Consider the following 24,465-nt stretch of genomic DNA (forward strand, 5'->3'; position numbering starts at 1 on the left):
AGCCCCACACTCTCTGCCACCGCCCCACACTCTCCACCCGCTCCTTGTGCACACCCTGCCCTGCTCAAGTCGGCTCAGTTGCCAGGCTGCAGAGAATCCAGTCACCAATCTATGCAGGCCCACGTGTTGCCTGAGGGCTTGTTGTTGGGTGGGGCCAGTCTCTAGGGTGGGCTGCCTGCCCTGGCTGAGCTGGATTAAATCAGTGCTCTAGCGGGTGGGGCAGACCTGGGCTAGCAGGCCTCAGGGAGAACTCCAATGGCGTCTGTGTCAGCACGCCCACACCAGGCCACAACAATGGCCACCTCCAATGTCCCAGTCCCTGGAGAGGTCTCACCCCTCACCAAGATGCACTCAGGGCCTATTAGGTGAGTCTGTTTTCACCACAGCATTGTGCACCTTCCTTTCTGGTGATTTTAGGGTGCTTTCTGAAACGGGTGAGTTTGCGCGTGGGCCCTTTAAGAGCCAGTTTTAGTTTCTTTGTGAACCGGGTTTTCTGGGGGTGCTCCCCAATGTTTTAGTAGCAGGCAAAGTCAGATATTATGCCGCTGGTCTGGATTGTGCTGGGTCCACAAAATGCCCACAGCGGCGGCGCTCCCCGGCTCAGGGCCCCGGGCCTCCAGGGAGGGTGCGTACCTGTGAGCTGCTCCCGCGGCCGTGAAGCTGGCGGCTTGTGAAGGTGGCGTTTTTCCTCTCCAGAAGGGAGTCTCTGCCTCTTCCACCTCAGTTAGGATTGTCTGTTGTTGCAGGAGTTCCTCTCATCCAGTTTTCAGTTCTGTCTCAGGGGTAATTTTTCCACGAGTAGTTGTAAATTGGCTGTGTCCACGGGAGGAGGTGAGTTCTGAGTCTGCCTACGCCACCATCTTGACTCCGCCTCGACCAGTTATATTTCTATTCCCAATAGTCATTGCTACATAGTAGGTGCTCATTAAATATGTAAGTTAAGTGCTGGAACAATCTGGCCTTAATTCGGCTTAGTTTTATACTTCATGCCCTTCTATGCACACTCCAGTGAATCTGTTCCTCAACACTTCCCAAAACCTCTTGGCTTTTCCCCGTGGTAACATCTCCATGTAATATCACCTTTCCATACACAGCAAAATTTACCTATCCTTTGAGGCAGACCTCTAATTCCACATTATCTTTGAAGCCTTCTCTGCTCTCATTGGCTTTATTTATTTCCTTTTTTGGAATCCAGTTGCATGCTTTTTTGGACCTCTACTATGGCGCTAAACTCTTTCTGCTCGGGAATGCAGTTAGCTTTTAACCTCCCATTTCCTCTACTTCTTTGCAAGTTTCCTGAGGACACAGGTGATGCCTAACCCACCTTAATTGCCTCCGTAGCATAGATAAAAAACACTAACCTTATGAAGAAGATGCTTACTAAACATCTATTAAGTGGAGGTTTGGTGGATCTATATTTCTCTATGAATATTCTTTGGAACTCTATTTCTGTAGGATGTCAGCAGATATTATATTAAATAGAGTTCTTCGGCCAAAGAGGTTTGGAAAATACTGGGTTAAACAGAATCAAACATATATATTTTTTTTTAAAACTAAGATGCTTGTCAGAGCCTTAAATACTAAAGTTTGTTTTCTCTAAGGGGAAAATATTGTACCTAACGTTTCCAAACTTACCTGACAACTGGACCCTTCATTCACAGACTGATATACTGCATATAATCCAGCAAGATCTATCTGGCTCCTGTCTTAGGGGTGAGAACATTTCCATATTCCAAACTATATAGTTGGGTGTTAACTAGTGATAAATAAATGAAAAGCAATTCGATATATTGGAGTGTATGAGGAAACCATTTGGTTTAAAACTAATTTGGCCTGATCTTGTTTTTCCAAAAGGGCCTGGTGTGGCCTGTTGAGCATACATTGTACATCTGCTTTAAATATTTATGATGCCCCAAAGACAAGAATGATGCCTCTAAAGATGGGGATGTAGCTTCCCCTCATTGGCATTTCTTGAAGGATAAGCATCTCTTCCTGGAAACTAAGGATTAATTACTGACCTGCTGTGCTCACTTTGTGACCACTGACCTGCTGTGCCAGCTAAGCATCTGGTGACAATTGTAAAAGGGACATTCCTGTCATATGTGATGTACGCTCTTTGTTCCAAGATGGTATATAACCACTCTGTACATCCCACTTTTTTGGTGCCCTTCCTTCCTTGGGGAAGGAAGGCCCCGGTCTAGTCCTCAGCTCTGGCTCATAATAAACTCACCCCAATTGTGAATGACAGATTGATTATGGATTATTTGCACTGACACTAGGTTAGAGATTAAATCTTTAACAGAATTTGGCACATGAAGATGATCTGATCTTCACGCAGCTGCAGCAATTGACTTCTGACCTGCAGGAGTCGACTCAGGGAACCTCAGCAGGACAAGCATTGTTAGAAGATTGTTAACATTCTGAATGTCTAAATTACAGTTAAGTGTTACAGAATGTCTCAATGTTATGTAATTTACCCTAGTGTGTAGGATATTCTGTGGAAATTTTCACAATTAATTGTTACTTGATTCTCTTAACTCATCTACTTTAATGATATACATTTAGATATATGTAGTGTGTGTGTGAGTGTGTGTGCATGTTTTCTATAGCATATCAGAATCCTGAGGAACAATTTTACAGATGTGCAATTGTGTAGGCTTTAGACAAAAAGGACTGCAACTCATTGCTCAGAGTCAAAATGAAAGGGGACTTGATAGGTAGTCTTTAAAGAAGGGATTAGTTTTGCTGCAGTTGCAACACTCTCATCAGTAATATGCATTATGACCTCCCCTGGCAGATCATATATGATACCAGTAATTTCTTGGCATTTAATGTATACTCAGTTTTCACTTGGAATCTGCACTTGGACACTGTAGAAGAAGTTACCTTGGGAAAATATGCTTCAGTTTCCGTCTGTCATTCTCTTCATCTCAAATACAGCCTTTTAAAGAGCTGAGCTGTATTCTTTGTTTCCTTTGTGTTTTCCTTTAACTTGAGTACTGTGCTGTGTACACAGCAGGCACTTCAAAGACATTGTTAGGCTGACTTGCAGGTAAATCAGCACCTACATTAAGTTTTACAGGAAAGAACATCTTGATGATAAGGGAGGGTGGCGTGTAGGGGTGGTGGTGGGCAGAAGCACCGGCCTGCTGGAGACTCAGAACAGAATTCAAAAGACCTTGATGAGCAAGAAACAAATATAAGGACATTCACTAGTACACTCAAAGAACAAAAACTGCATTGTACAAATGTAAAATGAGTAATGAAGAGCCAGATCCAAGTACCTCAGAAAAACATCTAAAAGTTGTAATGAATTACAAAAGCCCCCATGAGTCAGCAACATGGTGCTTTTTAAAAACAGTATTTTCTCCAGAATATGTTAAAAAGGAGTATAGCAGGCAACATTTATGCTTGAAGTCTATATCCTGTTAAATGGTGTAATTAGATGAGATAGCTTGGAAAATATATCGTGAGCTAAAGAAATAAAACTCAATAGTTATTTCAATTTTGTGACTCTTCCCTGAAAGATTCCTGAAAATATTGTGCCCATTAAGTCTCTTTATAAATAATGGCAGCATCCACAAGCTGAGATCTCAAATTCCGAAGTATAATAGTGGTTACAGTGCAGATCTAGCATCCTTTGTGCTTTTTAACCATAATAAGATGACAATCACCCTACTAGGGAGATATTTCCAAGTGAAGAGGAGTGACTTCATTCCTGTCCTTGTAATACCTCTGATGGTGTTCAGAGCAGTATTCCAATACTATCAACCTGTGTGCAGCTCTGTCGCTGAATATTTATTTGATTTCAATTAGACAGCCTATGGGATTTCAAAGATTTGTAACAATTGATAAAACCTATATACCTATTTTGGAAAATGTATGTTGAATATTAAATGCGAAATGAAACAAAAAGATTCTCTGCCATTAACTCATTAAAACTATTGTCTAAAACGGATAAGAATTTTAAATAAAATACGTAATTGGAGAAAACCAAAGCAAATGCAGAGTTTTACCATAGTTTTATAATAGTATGAAAAAGGGTCAGTTTTTCATCAAATGAGTTTCATCAGCGGGGAATGTACATATCAAACACATCCTAAAGCTAAAAAATAGAAATTCCGTTTTTTACAAGGTAGCCAAAAAATGTATAGAGATTTTGGACAATATAATTGATACATTGATAAGAAATATTTCAGCTTAGTGCTTCATAAAAAGAAAATACACATTTTCAAATACCTTTATAAAAACAAGCCATCATGTCATGAGAAGCCCAAATAGCCCATGGAGAGACCCACATCAAGAGAAATGAGAGCTCTTAGCCCACAGCTCCAGCTGAACTCTCAGCTGCCCACCACCCCGATTTGCCAGCCACAAGAGTAAGCCATCTTGAAAGAGGATCTTCCAACACCCATTTGAGATGACTACTGAAGATTAGGTTGTCCAAAAGCAAATATTTGAGATAGAGTTGATAATACAAGTGGTTTGTAGACTTTAACACCTGTGTAAGGAGGGGGAACAGCAGAATTGGGCAGAGGAAGAAGCTAAACTGCAGTGACGTTTCAACAAAGCCTTTGCCAACCAGATATGAAGCTATACAGTGAGTTTTGCTCATCAAATTTGTTCAGGGTCAAGCTGAGATGGCTGGACCTTCATATCCTTGCCTTGCTCAGTCATCAGATGTGAGCTCTTCTGGAAAGGATGTGACCTCAGGTGAAGCAGCTCTCTGTAGTTGAGGCAGACCCTGAAGGAAATGACAGCAGGAGGTATCTGTTGACCACCATAGCCGGACAGCAAATCCTTCTTTGAAAAGAGGATCATTGTAGTACATCTCCTTAGCTGTCCCACTGCTTCACTTGGAGGAGAGAGGAGTTGCCCTGGGGTGATTTGTATACAGCAATATTAATTGTAATACATCAAAAAATTCCAGGGAAATTAAGTTATAAAATGAAGGAAAAAAAACCCCATAGCAATGCCTATTATTTAATTTAGGTGTTTATTTGGTCTCTATATGCAATGGAAGAAATCAAAAAGAGAAAATGTCAAGGGATAAAAAACTCTTTAATGTCAAACTGTCATAAAGTTAAAGTTTGAACAATAAATGGGACAATATTTGTAATAAAAAAATAGACAAAGAATTTCTATCCTTTAATATGTGATATACTCATATGAATTGATATTCTTCATACAGAAAGACATATCAGAAAAGATAAACATACAGATAATGAAGGTATGAAAAATGTTCAATCTCATGAATACGTAAAGAAGTGTAAATCAAAACCATTTACCCAGTGTACAATAAATACCATTTTAACTTATCAAATAAACAATATTAAAAGAAAGTGGTACTCAGTGCTTATGTTGATGGGATGATAAGGTCATTCACATAAACCCTGATGGGAGAAGAATTTCTTAAGACTCTTCTAGAAAGCATTTTGGCAATATGCATTAAAAATCATAAAACTATACATTCTCTCTTAACCAGTAATTAAATTTCCAAAACCCTACCTTGGTGAAATGTCCCAATATTTGTGTATAAAAATGTTCATCCTAGCCTTTTATGTTTGTTAATAGCCGAATAGGGGGATAGTTATAATAATTGGTGGGATAGAACATTATATGGCCGTTTAACATGCTATTTAGTAAGAAATTTTAATAGTGAGAAAAAGTGTTTATTATATTCAAAAAAGTACACATAATCTATACAAAATAAAAATTTGACTATGAAAAATGTTTATATGTGTTTGAAAATGTGGTAATGTGTCCATAGTTGCTTCTACACTTAGGAAGATTCTTGAATGGTATTAATTTCTGCCCACCTTGGACAGAGGAAAGATTTTCTCTTCAAGCTGCCACCTTAACACAGGCATTGGTGGCCTCACTGTCTGGCACTTACAGGTATCCAGGACTGTTGGACATCGAGTGGTTCCCAGGAAATGATTAGCAAGTGCTTCACCCTCAAGCATCTCCCAGCGCTGAGCTTCTTCCACTCACCCTTTGGTTCTTGTAGCCAAAGGTCCCTTTCCTCTATTGCATCTCCTTTCTCTCCTCAGTTTCTCTAGGTCTTGGTACTTGCTGCTTCCTCCTACTTCTCTCTTGCAATCATAGTGTTCTCCCCCAAGCTGGATTCAACCAAGGTTAGAATGATGTTTAAGTCTTTGTTTCTCCTCCATTGAGAGCTTCAGTTGCTATTGAGTAGTGACAGAGTAGAGAATATGGAAAATATACATATCTAAGTGATTTGGGCTAGTAAATGTTTTGGCTTGACATATCCACTTTATTATTGCTAGACTTAATGCTGGTTTGAGGAGACTAGATGAATTGAAAATGAAATCTACTTGAAATCCTGTAGTTTCTACTTGAAATCTCATAGTTCTGGGAATTTTTGGAAAGTGCATTGTATTTAGATTGTAACATAGTTTGTATTCAGGGAATTCACAAAACTTCTAGAAAATCATTGAAGTCACACTGAAGATTTGTCATCTGAGGTGCAGAGAAATGTCTCAATTACCTCATGAGATCCCTGTGATGAATTGTTCCTCTAGTCTGTTTCATGGCAGAAGGAGGCAGTGCCACGGTCCCTTACACTACTGACAGTAGTAGTAATCTTCTCTTATTCAGAAATTTCTCTGTGCTTGACTCAGACATTCTTTATGAGGAAAAGAGATAATGTATGTATTGGTTTTCAAGGCTATTTTAGGTGGCTTTAAATATTGTACCAACCTTTTAAGCAGTCTCTTTGTTCATCCTTCTCTTCCAGTTGAGGAGAAAATAAACAGAAGCAAAGCTGATAGTGAAGAAAACATTTCTGCCTACGACAGTGTGTCTGGGACACAAAGCATTGACCTTGAAGCACTGATATATTCATTTGTGGATAGTTTAAATCAATGGGTCCTTTTAACAGCCGGGTCATTTCTCCCTGGTATGTAACCCAATGGCTCACCTTTGCTCTTGTTTTCTCTGTGTCTGTCTTTATTACTCATCAAAAGAAAGATAGTTCTAGACCTCCACTTCTAAGGGTATTTCCTCAATCTCACAAAAGCAGGGAAGAAATGGAGCAAAACTTGGGAATAAAAGAAACTATTAAACCATACAAAGTATTTGAGAAAATATATTCATAGACACAGAAAACCAGAGTTTTTCATAAATAATATATTGAAGGTAGTTCTCAGTTCCTGTTAAAATCCCTGCCACTTTTTCTAAGTATCTTTGCTTATCAATTAATTTCCTATGGGCAGCTAGATACGTTTATGAGATAGTCTAAACATGGGCCTTTAAGAAAACAAGTATGTAAACATCCCCACCAGCAATATATATTCCCTAAATGTCACTAAACTTAAAGTACAAAATCATCATTTAAGCTTTTATGCAGAAGAAACAAATGACCATCATAGGAACCAAAGTTAAGACAGTGTTGGATTTTTTTCTTTGCACCAATCAATAAAGGTGATAATGGAATATAATACCTTTAAAACCTTTAAAGAAAAAAGATTGTGTTCTAATAAAGCTCTTCAATTGTGCTACCATTCATAGGTAAGGACTACTGAAACACATCCTCTGATTTGCAGACTTTCAGAATACTTACTACATAAATATCTTTTTTGTAGATATTACTAAAGGAAATTTATCTAGAACTCCAGAAGAAGAATGAAATTGAGGTGAGGTAGTTGAGTATGTGGGGAAAGGGGAAAGAAAACTTTTGAATAGGCAGGTTGGTGAAAATGGTCTTATGATTACAAAAGAAAAGAACTATCCATTTTAGAGATAACATGATAATAAAAGGTGTGTGTGTGTGTATGATGAGTTAATGTTTACCGACACGACCATAATTAGTGAAGTGAATTATTTCTAGTTCACTTATCTGTTAAAACAAAAAGCAGAACATAAAAGATAAAAAATTTAACATGGAAATACTAAACTTCTGTACAAGACAATAAATTTGGAGCAGGGGATTGAGTTTCAGAAAGGGAAAAAGGCCCAAATGAATTTTTAAATTTAACTAAAGGGAATAAAAATAAATTTATGCTTAATTATGTTGTTATGAATTAATAATTACAGAATGAGTAATGTCTGTTAGGTTTGTTATAGTATTCTGAATGATATTAAAATATTTCAATTCATACTAAAACATAAAAGAGAAAACATGATCTGTATTTTAAAACCATATTAGAAAAGGGGCAAAGAAAAGAAAAACTTGAAGGAAAATAAATAACATAGCATGGAGCTATTAAAATTATGAACACTACATGAAACTACTGAAAATAGTAATGCTGAGTGAAATATAACAATACTGAAATGTGTGAATTATGATATAAATTATGTAAATATACCTTCATGTGGAAATAATATGAGCATATTAGGATAGTGGCACTAATACTATTATTACTATTAAATTATTTTAATATTATTCTTTTTAATATTCCTGTAATTCCTTATCATGAAGAGTCAGTTGGTTTTATAATGATTTACTTGAAATAGTATGTCTGAATAAAATGCCAGGCTCTTCAAAAATGTTTTATTTTTGTTTTGTAAACAACTTAAAACAATCTTGCTTTATTTTTGATGTCTAATAAACTAACCATTTACACAACAGCATCACCTATAAAATTATTTTAATGAAACTGTTTCTGGTCCATGATGGAATCAAATTTTGGTTCAAATAATTATCAAATACTCAAAGCGGTTACTTTTTGTGACACTTAAAAAAAAAACTTCTTTGATAACCTTGTATGTTTTCCTTATTTGAAGTTATTACAACATCACTGGAATGATCTGCCTCATCTTCAAGTTGTTTCAATGTATGTTATTTCCCAGGATTAATAGTCTCAGTGAATGTTTACCGGAGAAGAAAAGGAAAGTGCCAGTAAACAGAGCTTACGAGGCTTATTTCATCTGGTTCTTGCTGTTGCTGCCACGGCCCAAGTAAATCCAAGAACACTGAAGGAGCTCTAGGGGCAGGGGTGCACCATGGTGAGGAGAGGCTGCAGGATGGTCAGTGATGTGATGCGCCCAGCCCTTTTCAGCAGCATTGGGAAGTGTGGTCCTAGTAGTGAGATCCATAGATCTGATGGGGAATTGTCTGGAGTCAGTTTTTTATGGAAAACATTTTCTTTGAAAAGGAGCCATTTTTTCCAAGTGATATGATTGTTTTCAAATGATTAAGTTCTAAATTAGGAAGAAAATGTGGGTAGTGAATTGCACTCATATTGTTCAGTCGTGATCAATTACCCCATGCCCCAGCATATCCAATGCTGCCTTTAACACAGTGTAATCATTGAGGTCACTGGAACTCTGTTGATAATATGCAGAACTCATAGTGATCCTTGTTGGACTCTTAATGAACCTTCAAATCCATAAATGATGTGAAAATGAAGCGTAGGAAAAGTTGATAAAAATGACATTAATTCATTTAACTTTTTTGATAACCCGGTGAGGTATGTAAAGAAGCATGGCTTGAGATGTAAAACCTGAAAATCCTTTCCTCTGCCTCCTAAAATGACTCCCTCAGGACTGGCGGTAGAAGGGTCCTTACTACTGGAGGTAGTAAGGTCCCCTGTGAAAAGTAGTCTTATCTGAAATATACCTACCACTCCTACTAGAAAAAGTCATCAACAAAGACTTGGAAGCAACCTAAGTGCCCATCAAGGGACAAATGGATAAAGAAGATGTAGTATATATACACAATGGAATACTACTCAGCCATAAGAAACGATGAAATCCAGCCATTTGTGACAACATGGATGGACATTGAGGGTATTATGCAAAGTGAAATAAGTCAGAGGGAGAAGGTCAAATACCATATGATTTCCTTCATTAAGTAGTAGATAACAACAACAATAAACAAACACATAGAGACAGAGATTGGATTGGTGGTTACCAGAGGGGAAGGGGGGAGGGAGGAGGGCGAAAGGGATAATTCGGCACAAGTGTGTGGTGATGGGTTGTAATTAGTATTTGGGTGGTGAACATGATGTAATCTATGCAGAAATAGAAGTATAATGATGTACACCTGAAATTTATACAATGTTATAAACCAATGTTACTGCAATAAACAAAAAATTAAAAAAAAATATTATAGACATTGGTGGTGTGAGCACATCAGCTCACTTATTCCCCTGGCTCCAAAATACGACTCAATCTACAAACTCTTAGGATAAAATCAGATGCAGCTTGTTTCTCTTTAGATGCTGTGGGTTAGAATTTATTTCTAGATGAGTATCTCAATCAAATTCTCTTCTATCAAAAGTATTTATAGCTCTTGCACAGTTCAATAAGTAATGATTCTGTTATTAGACTTATAAATTAATATTTCTTACCTCAGCACAGGAATCATACTTGGATGTAGCAAGCTATCTGAGTCTGATAGTTTTAATCTCAAGCCATAACTTTTTACCATGGGGTATGTCTGTATTTGTAGTATGTGTGCACATGCACACGCACACACACATATCTATATGTATAGGTATATCCATATATCTATATCTTTATCTATCAGTTGGTCAATAAATATTCTTTGAGACCATATCACATGGTAGGCACTGGTGATGGAAGATCCCTGTCCCAAGGGAGCTGACATTCCAGTAGGGAGGGACAGAGAATAATCATGTCAAAAACAAACAAGATAGTTTCAGGTACTGATAGGTGCTTTGGGAGGATAAATATGATGATGTAAAGAGTGACTTGGGGGACGGGGGTGTTGCTGGTGGGGAGCCAGTGAATACTTCTTTGAGGAGGTGGAGGGAGATCTGAGTTGGCATCATGCAAAAGTTTGGAGAAGAGAGTTCCAAGTAGAAGGACTAGCAAGTGCATAGGCACTGAGATGGGAAAGAAAATCCAGTAATGCTGGAGGCTTGTGTCAAAAAATTGGAGAGCAATGAAGTTGGGGAGCAATGAAGTTGAAGAAGTAGGCAGAGGCCATATTATATAAAGCCTTATAAGTCAATGAATAGAGTTTAGACTCCAAGGGTATTGGGAAGCTATTGGAGGGTTGTAAGCAGGTGAGAAATATGATCTTACTTCCAGTTTAGGAAGATGACTCTGATAATTCCTCCTACTCTTTGTACCTCACTTTCATTAGTTTGTCCAGGCCTGTCGATTTTATCTCTGTCATTGCCCTTTCATCCATCTACTCTTCTCTTTTCCCAATGTCACTATTTTAGTTTAGGTCTTCATTTTCTTGAGCTATTACTATGGCCTACTAACTTGCCTCCCTGCCTCCACTCTTTTTCCTTCCTCATCCATTCTAATTTCTACTATTAAATTCCTTTGACTTAAAAACTCATCCCGATGCTTCCAGAGTTAGGTCCAGCCTCTAGAAGTGTTCTAGATCTAGAAGTGTTCCCGAAAGAAGTCTTGTGTTTGTACCTGGAGGCCTGGCAGGGTGGATCTAGCAGTGTTATATTCATTTGAGGAACTGAATTTCTCAATGTAAGACATTCTTTTTTAAAAAGAATTTCAGCTCGCTGGCTTGTCCAAAGATAAGAGGTCAACATTGGAGAAGGCTGATTTTGAGTGTTGCTTAGACATGCCACAGAGTTTTCCTTTTAGCCCAGTCTCATGGACTGAGCAAAATTTCCAAGGAAATTTGGATGTCTTAAACAGAGATTCTTTAAAAGAAAGTGAGAAACAAAATGTAGCAATACTTCATGTCCTCATAAAAGGTATACCATGAACTACTCCCTTATTTAAATATCCTGTGGATCCCAAAGACAAACCCTGGTAACAAAGTAAGGTTACTAAGCAGTGTGAAAAGATTAAACAATGAGGTCCTCTCACCATCTAATGGAGAAAACCGTCAGGATCCGTTGAAATGATCCTAATAGTTTAGGTTTTAACTCTAACAGATACAAGCTTTATTGAAATTTGGACCAAGCTTGTATAACTCAGTGAATTATTCAGGGCACTGTTTGCCTATTAGTGGAAATCACCACAGACAGGCCTGTAGATAAGTGAGTAATATCAGTGGAGAACACGTTGTGCTGCGGGTTTATATTACAGCAATTAATCCAGCATCAGGGAGGAACACAGACTTAGGCCTTAACATCGTCCCTCCATCAAAATCATTCCTCATTCAGCTCATTTGGGAAGCCTTGCCGCTGCCTGAAAATAAAGCATCACAGATGAAATTTGCCACATCCTATTGAGAATGGGCAATTATCTTTTACTTCGTTTTCAACTTTTCTTGTGAACATGCCGACAGATTGGTTTGAGTGTAGGGCTTTTGGAATCAACTTTTTCTTACCGTGTGAGTGAAACATGTCTTCAGTCCTCATTTCCTGGAGATGGCTCTGTATCTACCAAGCATTACCTTTCAATGGCTATTTCTCCATAACAAGTAACCATTATCAAACGGTGTAAAATGGTCAAGTCAGTGGACTGCTGGCCTGTCTTTGTGATCACAGCATACTGATCCCTTGTTTTTAGTGTTAAATAAAGGTAGTTTTAATGTTTTCCCTTTGAATATTGGGTTCCAAGTATGGCAAGATGGGGATTCTCCTTCTTAGGCTTTGTCCTACAATAGCCTGTGCTCATTCCTGATCATTCCACACAGGAATGCAGATGCATGACTGCAACAGGCTTGCAGTCATGCAGCGATATAGTCAGCAGTGCAGAGATTATTGGGGAAATTGGTTGGCACAGGGGAATCAAGGGTAAAGAACAGGAGATTTTGAATCACAACCTAAGTCTTGGCTCTGCCAGTTACTAACCAGTTTTATATATCATTGAGATTACATATATTTGTATTGTGATAAAAAAACAGATAATATAAAATGTACCACTCTAACCATTTTTAAGTGTACAGTTCAGTAGCATTAAGTACATTCACATTTTTGTGAAACAAATCTCCAGAACCTTTTCATCTTGCAAATCTGAAACTCTCTACCCATTAAACAACAACTCCTCATTTCCCTCTCCTTCCAGCCCCTGGCAACCACCATTCGCCTTCCTGTTTCTATAAATTTGACTATTTTAGATACCTCATATAGGTGGAATCATCCAGTATTTGGCTTTTTTGACTGGCTTATTTCACTTACCATAATGTCCTCAAGGTTCATCCGTATTATAGCATGTGCTAGGATCCTTCCTTTTTAAGGCTGAATAATATTCCATTGTATGCATATACCACATTTTCTTATCCATTGAGATTATATTTTGTTATCTGAAAAACGGGAAATAATAAATCATTTTTACCTCAAATAAATCATTGTCATCTTTCAGTGTAAACTCTGAAGCAGTTCAGGTTTGTTACTCTTATACTGGAAAGTCACGTTATAGCAGAAAGTATTGGTCAAAGATTCATGAAATCGATTTTCTAATCTTGGCTCTGCTACCAATTTTCTGACTACACCAACAATCTACATGATCTGGGATCACAATGTACTAGTCTGTAAAAATCATATTTGTTTTAACTTCTCAATAGGATTTTTGAGAGGTGAAAGAGGCAGATTTATTCCTCAGAGATCTCTCAGCAATTCTTCGTGCCCAGGCGCTCAGCTATTAGTTCTGGATGTGGCTGTTTTTGTCACTCAAGAGGGGCAAGATCATGGCAGAGCCTTGGTCTCCTGATCTATGAAAATGACTGAGGCTAAACCAGATCACTGAAATCACTCAACTTTAAAACTACCAATTAAAAAAAAAAACTCTATCGATAAATAGACATCTTAAGTCCTACTCTAATGTTATTTTGATGTTTTAAAAAATATTCTGTGACTAAAAACAAAGTACTTTGTCATTTTAGAATCTGCTTTTTCAAATCTGTGTGTTTCAACCATTCCCTCTTTTTCCTTGTCAAAGTCTAATAACAACACAGACGGCTGCCCAGCACATACCCTCAAAATATCCTGTAGTATCCAACTAAATAAGCTTTAAAGCACGTTTGAGAATTCTATGCTTGTACTTTTGAAATTTTTAGGTAGTTTTCCATTGTATGGTTTCTTCTGGCATTTGCAGGATCTGTGCCAAATATGCAGCTGGCCTCTCCACTAAGGACTTCTAACAGTGTAACTATTAAAATGATGGACCTAACAATAGATGGAGAGACATAGCTATACTTTGAAGGACTCTGGATACTAAAAATATAACATTAATAAACATGACATTCATTTTTGTTTCAAGTGGCAAAAATAAAGCAATAGTAGCAAGTTTGAAAAGTGCTGATCTAAGAAGTATGCTGCCTGGCTAAACATCTGGTTATTAAATGATTGAGCAATAGGAGGCAAGGACAAGGAAGATTCAGAAGTTTGCTGAATCCTCCTCCTCCCCTTCCACCCTCCTTCCAGTGGGACACTCGGGCTCAATCACCTTGTCACGAGGTTATTTAAGCGCAAGCTTTGTGTTGGAGATGCAATGAGCAAAGATTATCAGGGGAGTGTGAAGTGGGAAATCTGTCAGAATAGAAGGAGCTTTCTGATTACAGTTAGATTTTTTATTAGGTTGATTATCAACATCTCAGACTAAATCCCATTGGAAAAACTCTGATTTCTCAACGTTTAAGATCTATCTTAGAATAACTTGTTAATTTACATATTTATACCATTTGAATTTAATACTGAAAACTTCTCTGATAAAAACCTAAACAATTAACAATACATTAAGTATGAATTATGTCTTATTGTGAATATCTAAATGTTTGGTCATCAAGAATCTTGAAAATAATGGCATATATAGTTTTTCACCTATTTAAAATTAAGACTGTTTATCCTATTGATAAACAATTAATTATTTACATTCTTTGGTGTTATTAATTGGACACGCAACTACTAAAAACATGGACTTGTGAGAAAGTATGTTGATGAAGCAGAATGAAACCCAGAACAAAAAACTTTAAAAAAAATTTTAGACACGGCTTTTTATTATATCTATATGTAACCTCTATCCTTAGTGAACATGATGTCTAACACTATTCAAGTATAAGTGATAAAAAGGCTAAATAAAATACAATTCCATATGAGTTAAAATTACATGTGCATGTGACATAAATCCTCATTTTGAATACAAAGAAAGGTACATACAATTTTTATTAATGGAAAATTAGTTTCTTTCTGTTCTTTTAAAATAAATATTAAATAATATCAGTTTGAAAGAGCATCAAATTATTGGTTGGCTCTGAAGATGAACATGTTCCAGTCTGATTACAAGGACATTTTATGGAATTCATGAGGTTTTGTCCATACATGGTAATAAGGGGGATCAGGCAGTTACAAAGCAGTGTAGAGGAAGGAGTGATTAATTTTACCTGGTAGTGAAGATGGTGATTCAGGAAACCTCCATTATAGATGTAATGCTTGAACTGAGCTTTGAAGTGAGATCTGGTGTTCAACAGGGAAGGTGGAGACGTCCATCACAGAGGATGCAGTGTAAGTGCAAGGCACAGCAGTGTGGACCAGTGTGGTTTGCTTTGGGAAACTGATAAGGTTTCATTGCTCACACAGAGATGAGGCAGATGAGAGATCAAGAAGTAGACCCTAAATGCTTGACGAAGGATCAGAGGTGGAGGAAGGAGAAAATGGGATCAAAGATAATGCTAAGATTTCAAGTCATATTCATTTGTCCTTAAGAACACTTTTGATTGTTGTATACATGGCTACTACAACATTTTTGATCAAGATCTTGTAAAAGCATCTACAAACAGAAAGTCTCCTTGTCATCAAACGTTAGGAAAAAAACCCGAGTACTTATAACAATGATAATAATCATGTTAAGTAAAATCTCTTCCTGAAAGAAAAGCACAAAGCAATTTTAAAATAAGGAGTAAACCTCACTTAACCTTGTGACTTTTTATGCAATGTTAGAAAGAGGTGTGTCTAAAGTATGGCAGTTAAATCCTGCTCTAATCCAGGAAATGTGAAATCAATCTTTAAGCCTTTTAATGCTGTATTCAAGCATCGTGTGTGTGTGTGTGTGTGTGTGTGTGTGTAGTGTGTGTGAGAGAGAGGGACAGAGAGAGAGGGAGAGAAGCAGAGAGGGAGAGAGAGGTTTTAGAAATATTCTTTTAAGAAGGACACATCAGGCAGATATAACACGCATAATCTGCACAGAGTTATAAGCTTCATTGTATATGAAAATGAAATAATTATTTAATTGTTTAAACTGTAAATAGCAGAAGTACATAAACAACTGAATTTATTTAGCATCTTTTTATACGAATAGATACCCATGGTATGAAGTTGAAGGAAAATAGAGCAGAGTGCGTTATAACAATGTCATGTCTTCATTGATAATATCAGATGCAGCAAGGGTTTCCTGCTCCCCCCGTTTCCTGGTAAGGGAGAACAAACTTCACCACCACTCCATGTACATGCTTTCCTCAACTGTTTCTGCAAGTCCCCAGAGAGGACCTCATGGGTGTTCCTGAACAGGTCCTCTCAGTCACTGCATGCCTCTTCCTCTTTTGGTCCGTGTTTCTATCGGAGATGTCACCAAGAAGATTCATGAAGGTGTGTTGCTCTCTCCCTGTTTCTTGGATTGCCTCCTATTGCTTCCTGTTAATTACCACTGTGCCAAGATCTCACTGGAACGGAGTTGTTCTTTTAAAGACGGGAGGATACTGCCAAACACATACACATCTGTGTGCCACACTCTGTCAAGAATATCCCAAACTTATGTCAGTTCTATTCCCCGAAACTCACTTAGATCACGCCCGAACCAAGATGTCAGCATCTGCTTGAGCATCTCTCTTCTTTGGGCTTAATTAGGAGTTCATGAGGGCTGGCCTGGAAGCCAGTCTACTCACCACAGGGCTTGCTTTTTATGCCAAACCTTTTCTTGTCTTGAATTGAAGTTTAGAATTTACAAATAATTATTTGATTTCAAACTTTTTAACAATCCTATTAGGTAGATAGGACAGATATTATCATCACCATTGAATAGACCAGAAACCTGAAACTTGGAAAGCTGCACTTATTTAGCAAGTAAGTTGCAGAACTGAAACTCAAAGCCAAGTTGTCTGAGGCCAGATCCAGTGTACTACGCTCAGCTTTCTGCACAAAGATGGAGATATGTGTGTGCCAAATACCATCCTCTAATGCTTAGAGACTGCAATCACAAGATGACATCCCACCCTTAACTCAGAGCAGATTTCCCTCACTGCTCACAGGCACCTCGTCAAAGCCATGATTCCTCTCCCCATAAAAAGGCACATTAATGGGCAGCCCCGTGCACACACGCACTTCACAACCTTTGCAAGTAGTTACTAGGGTTTTAAGGACGTCCTGAACCACAGAGCCGTATTTAAAGGGACGTCTTTCCTGTGGATGTTGCTCCTGTCCTCTAAAGCTGGTTTTATAAAAGAGGTTTTACTGTGTGTATTTCAGTGCTAGTGCTATATTTTTCTTTCGATTTCAAAATCCTTTTTCCAAGGAATGTGTCCTTATTAAAAAATAGATAAAAGTGACTGAGTCTACATGGTAAAGGAGAAGTTTAATTGAAACACTCAAGAGTTCTATTTTCCTGGAAGTTGTCTTAACAAATTATGGTTTCTTATCATGTTTACAGTAATAAAGTGAACTGTGAAATAATACTCAAATTAAATAATATTTGAATTAAATATTTTTGTATATATACTGTACATGCATATATATTTAATTACTTTTTCAAATTACTTAGAGCAGATGTGAGCAAACACAAAGTATTTTCAATAACTTAAAAGTATGTCTGCATGACGCTTTTGATCAATTGAGTGGTTAACTGACTAGTATCTGATCAATATCAGTAATCTGTGTGAACACTGCCAAGGATGGTAGCAGAGGCAGAGGGTCAAACTCAGTGGTTCTCAATCTTGGCTGCCCTTTTGAATCACCTGGGGAACCTTTAAAAAATGCTTTATGCTGTAGCTACAGTTCCAGGAATTTTGATTGAACTGTATGGAGTGTGACCTGAGCAATGGGATTTTTTAAAAGCTTCTCAAGTGACCCCAATTTGTATCTAAGGTTAACAATCACTGCCCTAATGCATTTATTTCTCCCAAAATGCGACAATTCTCAAAAAGCACGAGAGAGTATATTCATTATAATCTATCAAACCAGGACAAATTGAGATTATTTTTGAGGAGAGGAGCTGTATTTAACAAGAGTATAGCTGCCCAAAGTGATAAATTTAGTCCACTCTTTCATAAATCAATCTTTTTTCCTTCTTATAAGTCACACACAATAGATAAAATATGAATTGATAAACATGTAGCTACATACTGATTAGTCTATGTAATTAACCTTTCTGCCATGTCTGATGAAACATAATCCATGATTGTATTTAATCAGAATCGTGGAATGCAGTATCTGTCTCATCTAAGCTGTGTGATGTACCTCCTTACTCTTAACACGTCACAAAAATGCCTTGTACACCAGATTACGTTTTTGAATCGTAGTTTAATAAACCCAATCAAAAGTTTTTTTAAAAAACCCTGAGAGCTGAATTCTTGTCATCAGAGGAACTTTCAGTTTTTTGCACCATATCTAGAGAGGTTTAGGGAGTTGGAATTGTAGTGGAGGGGAGGGAAGAGAAGAGCTTTGAGTAGCCCAAGGAATATGGGGCCAGCTTAACTTTTTAACTCAGATTTATAATGATATCTTTCTTGGTGTAATGGTATCTCTTTTCCTGCACCTCCATTTCAGGAAATGTAAAATCAGCAATTGAAGATACATGTAGTTATCTGAGAAGCAAGAAGAGTGGAGTTAGGACGATTTCAGAACTGACTCCTGTTAGATGACCACATGCCTCTCTGCACTCCTGCGTTTAGTCAACACAGTAACCAGAAGAACTGTACCTGGAAGGACTGGGAGCAAAGAGCTATCTCTGGAGAAGCATTAGCTTTTAAGTGTAGATGGTTAGATCAGAAATGGAGTGAGTGGGAAAAAATGCAAATATATCTTCATCATTTATGGTATGTCTCCATTCTTTTTGTCTCCTATCCCCATACTACCCCATAATGCTAGTTTAACAGTGAAATCTTTTTCTTAAAATCTGGCGTTTCATTTTAAGAATGGTGGGCAACAGATGTCCTCTTCTCCTCCAAATGGTGGTGTAAATAAGTGAGACTTATAGTTATCCCCATTTTGCGAATGTGGAAATTGAGGCCCAGAGAGGGAAAGAATCTACCCAACATCAAGGCCAGGATACGAACTCAAACACTTAGGTCTACACTGTTAACCACTATACAATATCGCCTACATACAACATGATTTGGACCAATTGGGGAAAAATTGCAAGAAACCACATTTCTGGGAAGAGTAGCTCAATATGGCAACAAATTAAGTGGAGGAGCATCTGGAAAATTTCATTCATATTCCCCACTTAGGAGAGCATAGAGGACCTGGCTTGCCAGGAAAAATGTGAAAAATGTTCCTCACTTCCTTAGATAAGCAGGACTGAAGACTGGGCCTGGAATGCTATCCAACCTTGCAGTAGATAAAACAGGAAGACACAAGAAATAATCTCCTAGGAAAATTTGCCTTAGCCAGGACCAGCAGTATTCAACAGAGGAATCAGAGCAGAGGAAAATAATCGCCACATCAAACAAAAGTAGTGACCAGTGAACTGATGCTTGACGTAGGAGGTGAAACAAAATAAGAGAGAAAGAATAGAGACAAAATTCCCCAGCACTGGCTGCCACAGTCTTAGAATCTTTCTCACTCCTGCAGCTGTGGAGTGAGTAATCCATCAGCGCGTATTCTAGGAAAGACATCAAATACCACACAGGTAAATAGGGACTGAATTAAGGAAAATTCATGTGCATTATTTTTTGAATCTTTTGTTTTTGTTTTTATTCTGGCTTAAAAAATTTCTATTGAAGTATAACAAACATATGGTGACATAGATTGTGGTAGAAATAATATTATGCAAGTTCTAGAGCTTAGCCCTAAGAGCCCTTCCGATTTCCTCTCTTGCCTTCTTAGATCCTTTTATTGCCATGCTATGAAGAAGCCTAATGTAGCCTACTAAAGATGAAAGGCTCTGCAGGATGCGAGAAGAATAGAGGTGCCCCAGTGACAGCCAGCACCAGAGGCCATCTTGCACCTGCAGATCCAGGGGAGACACCAGATGACTGTAGCCACGTGAGCGAATCCAGACAAGACTAGTAGAAGAAACTCCCAGCCAACCTACACAATTTTCGAAAACCATAAATTGTGGTTTTAAGCCACTGAGTTTTAGGATAGTTGGTTATATGACAATAGATACCTGAAACAGCACATATGATAATATTACTCTTCATTTATCCATTCGACTATAGTGGACATTTGGGTTGTTTCCAGTTTTTGGCTGTTAGAAATAGTTTTGCTATGATATGTTTTAGGAACCATGTATATGCATATATATATATGTGGAATATAGACCTAGAACTAGAATTGATAGGTCAGTATTAGTAGATACTGCCAAAGAGTTTTCCAAAGTGACTGTACCAATTTATACTCCCATCAGCAATGTAAGAGAGTTCTAATTGCTCCACGTCCTTGTTAATCCTTGGCAATGTTTGTTATTTTCATTTTAGTCATTCTAGTATGTGGGTAGTAGTACCTCACAGTAGATTTAATTTGAATTTCTCTAATGACTGAAGAAATTGATCACTTTTTTATATGTTTATTGGCCCTTGGGATATCATTTTCAAAAAAGGTATTTGGTTAAACTTTGTTCCCCATGTTATTATGGGGTTGTCTGTCTTTTTCCTACTGATTTGTAGACTTTCTTTATACATTCTGGATGCAAGCCTTTTTTTTTTTTATTGTGAGGAAGATCAGCCCTGAGCTAACATCCATGCCAATCCTCCTGTTTTTTTTGCTGAGGAAGACCAGCTCTGAGCTAACATCTATTGCCAATCCTCCTCCGTTTTTTCCCCAAAGCCCCAGCAGACAGTTGCATGTAATAGTTGCACATCCTTCTAGTTGCTGTATGTGGGATACCGCCTCAACATGGCCGGAGAAGCGGTGCGTTGGTGCATGCCCAGGGGATCCAAACCCAGGCCGCCAGTAGTGGAGCACACACACTTAACAGCTAAGCCATGGGGCTGGCCCTGGATACAAGCCTTTTGTCAGTTTCATTTGTTGAGAATATCATCTCTCAGTCTGTGGCTTGTCTTTTCACTCCTTTAATGATGCCTTTTGCAGGTCTGGTCACACCACTATTTAGGCCAACTGGGGTGATAGCTGAGGGTGAGGGGGATTCAGAATGGATGCTGAAGAAAGGAGATCACGTGTGATAATATGGCCCTGAGATTAACTGTGTGGTGGGGCTGTGGCTCATCCGACTGACCTTCCTCTTTTGGGTTTCTCCTCAGGAAGAAAGGCCTGTGGACATGGCATAAGGGGTGGACTATGGCAGCCATGACATGTGCCTCACAGACCTCCAACTATAGGGAGTATAAGTAGTGATGTTAAGCACCTTTTCTGGTTTATTGGGCATTTATGTATCTTCTTTTGTGAAATATCTGTTCAAATCTTTTGCTCATTTAAAAGTTGGGTGTCTTTTTCTTATTGATGTATACTAGTTCTTTATATATTCTGTGTGTGAATTCTTTGTCAGATAAATATGTAGAGACTTTTTCTCCTGTCTATGGCTTATTCTTAATGATATTTTTTTATTATTATTTTCATTTTAATAAAGTATAATTTAACTGTTTTCTTTTATGATTAGTGCTTTTGGCATCCAATGAGTCGTAACCCATCCTAAGTTCTTGAAAATATTCTCTTAAAGGCTTTAGATTTTAGCCTGCACATTAAAGCTATGGTGCATCACAAATTAATTTTTGTATATAATGTTAGGTAAGTGTCAAGGTTCTCTCAGATACGTAGATATTTTAGAATAATTTATTGAAAAGATCCCTTCTTTCCCATTGAATTGTACTGGTAAAAACTATTGATTTTATGTTTGTAGTTTTTTTTAGGGACTCTGTTCTTTTCTCTTGACCTATTTATTTTCTCTTGCATCAATACCGAACTGTCTTATTTAATGTAGATATATAGCAAATTTTAAATGTGATACTGTAAATCCTCCAACTTTGTTCTTTTTCAAAATTTTCTTGAATTCTCTAGGTCCTTTATATAACCACATGAATTTTAGAATCAGCTTTTAAAGTTCCATAAAAAAGCCTACTAGGATTTTGATTGGGATTTCATTGAATTTTTAGATCATTTGGGGAGAGCTGACCTCTTAATAAATTGAATGCTTCAATATATTTACACGATAATTGTTTACTGCCTTAGGGGAAAAACTGACACAGCAGCAAAGCAGCTCAGGGTCACTGAGGACAGGCTGGAAAGAGTCTCATGGAAAAAGAGGCGACTGTCACCTGAAAGAAGATGATACATATGAAAATTAAAAAAAAAAAGTTCAGCATATGGCAAATGAAACGTTTAAGGAGAGAATGGAGCTAGTGGGACAGCATCAACTTTTAAATTCCTAGTAGAGCATTTATTAAAGTAGAGCAAATCAATAAGGCTAGTTATGTTTTAGGAAAAACTAATAGAGGATAACCACATCTAGACAAGACTTAGGGAAGTTACTGAATTTCAAGGGTAGAGAATAGCATATTAGATTTCTGGTCAATATGGCATGCTAAACTAATGTAGAAAATCCTACTCTTTTTGAAACACATGTTGATAAATTTAACAACAAACTTTCAAAAATGCATATCAATTCTTGAAAACCACAGGGAAAGGCCGTAGGAGCTAGAAATAAAGAAGGATAGTAAAGCCATAGTTAGAAATGAGGGAAGCTGAAGCTGAATGGTATTGGAACCAGATATGTGCTGCGGCGGCTAAGCTTCAAAGACCTGGACTCAAATCAGAGATGAAACCTAGGCCTGTGCTTGGCAGGGAGCCAGAACTGAACTCCTTACAGAAAGCTCAGAACCATCAAGTCCTTGAAATACTAGAGGCTAGAAAAACTACTCACAGACTAAGAAGTGCCCCCGTGGTGTCGTGGGAAAAGAATCACCCATGAGAAATCACAGCTCCAAGCCTGAATTTCCAAACTTGAGTGTGGAGTTCAAATTTGCACTTCTCACGCATTTTAGCAATTATCAGTCCAAAAATAAGCACACGTGAGTCTAAAACTGGTGAAACACATGAGGCTTTGGTAGAGGCAGATGAAAAATCATCCTGTGGAGACATCTTCATAACCCAGCCCATGTGGACTCCCCAGGAAATAGTGCCAGTGAGAATGATGGCACAATAAATAATTATACATTATAGGAGGAAATAAACAGAGAACGAGTAGACGCACAAAGCGCCTTGATTAACATGCCAAGAATAATCTGTGAAATGACCAAAGGATTATTGTCCATGTGTTAAAGAGGAAAAAGAAGCAAATAAACTATTAAACAAAATCAGAATGATATAGAAAAAGAATAGGGAAATTTAAAATACTGAAATATAAATCCCGGGAATTTAAAAAATATGATTTTTGAAATTAAAATCATAGCTTATATGACAAAGAAAAGACTAGATATAGTGGAAGAGTTGAAGTGACAAAGATATTTAGAATACAACACAGAAAAATGAAGAGCTGGAAAATATGAAGAAATTAAAAGATATAGAAATATGGAGTAAAAAGACCTATATACAAGTTCCAAAAGGATAGACAGAGAATTAAGGAGAAACTATGTTTGAAAATAAGTTTGATGGTCTGGAATTTTGGATAATTTATGAAAACATGGGTTTTCAGACTGAAAGAACTGGCTCAGTCCTGAGATTGACAAATAAAAACAAATCCATTCATAAAGCTATTTCTAATCAATAGAGGGAAATAAAGGGGGAAAAAGATGTCAATTAATTCAGTACAAGGGCAGAAAAAGAATCAAGCAAATGAAGCAAAGAAAACTCATTGTAGAAATAAAACACAAAAGATGATAGTGGAGATAAGATAAAACATACCAGAAATCATTATAAAATAAATAGATTAAATTCACATGTGTAAAAGAGAGACTCAAATTGTTCAAAACCACTATATAGATATAGTCCATTTATATGAGACACAAAATATTATATAATGACCCAGAAAGGTAAAATACACTTTTGGAAAAAATGTACCAGGGAATAACAACCAAATAAATGCTTGCTGATTAATAAACAAAAAATTATTTAACATGCAAACCATTAATAGAGATGAAAGGGGATATAATGAGAGATAAAAGGAATATTCCACTAAGAAGTAATAAAATTAAACTTTATGTATTATGGCCTCAAAATATTTGAAGCATATTTAAATATTAAATATTTAAAGAATGATGGTCAAAAAGTACAAACTTCCAGTTTTAAGATAAATCCTGGGGATGCAATATACAGCATGGTGACTATAGTTAACAATACTATATTGTATATTTGAAAGTTGCTAAGAAAGTAGGTCTTAAAAGTTCTCATCAGAAGAAAAATAATTTGTAAAACAAAATATATTTAAAGCAAAAATTGACAGAATTATAAAGAGAATTTGACTAATCCATAGTTATGGCAGGAGATATGCACATGTCTTTTTTAGTAA

The 24,465-nt window shown here is 37.2% G+C and overlaps 1 long non-coding RNA gene across 2 annotated transcripts; it reads left to right on the plus strand.

Moving 5' to 3' along the window:
- Window positions 1-210: 210 nt before the first annotated feature.
- LOC147918241 (uncharacterized) lies at window positions 211-21,539 on the plus strand. 2 transcript variants are annotated; one of them, XR_015553218.1, is made up of 3 exons: window positions 211-365; window positions 18,609-18,877; window positions 19,890-21,539. It is a non-coding gene; the product is annotated as an uncharacterized LOC147918241 (long non-coding RNA). The 2 variants fall into 2 exon arrangements; XR_015553219.1 differs by lacking the exon at window positions 211-365 and adding an exon at window positions 16,331-16,436.
- Window positions 21,540-24,465: the final 2,926 nt, after the last annotated feature.

Source organism: Ceratotherium simum, chromosome 1, assembly GCF_057802395.1.
Source record: "Ceratotherium simum simum isolate JZ-2026a chromosome 1, ASM5780239v1, whole genome shotgun sequence".
NCBI classification, from domain to species: Eukaryota; Metazoa; Chordata; class Mammalia; order Perissodactyla; family Rhinocerotidae; genus Ceratotherium; species Ceratotherium simum.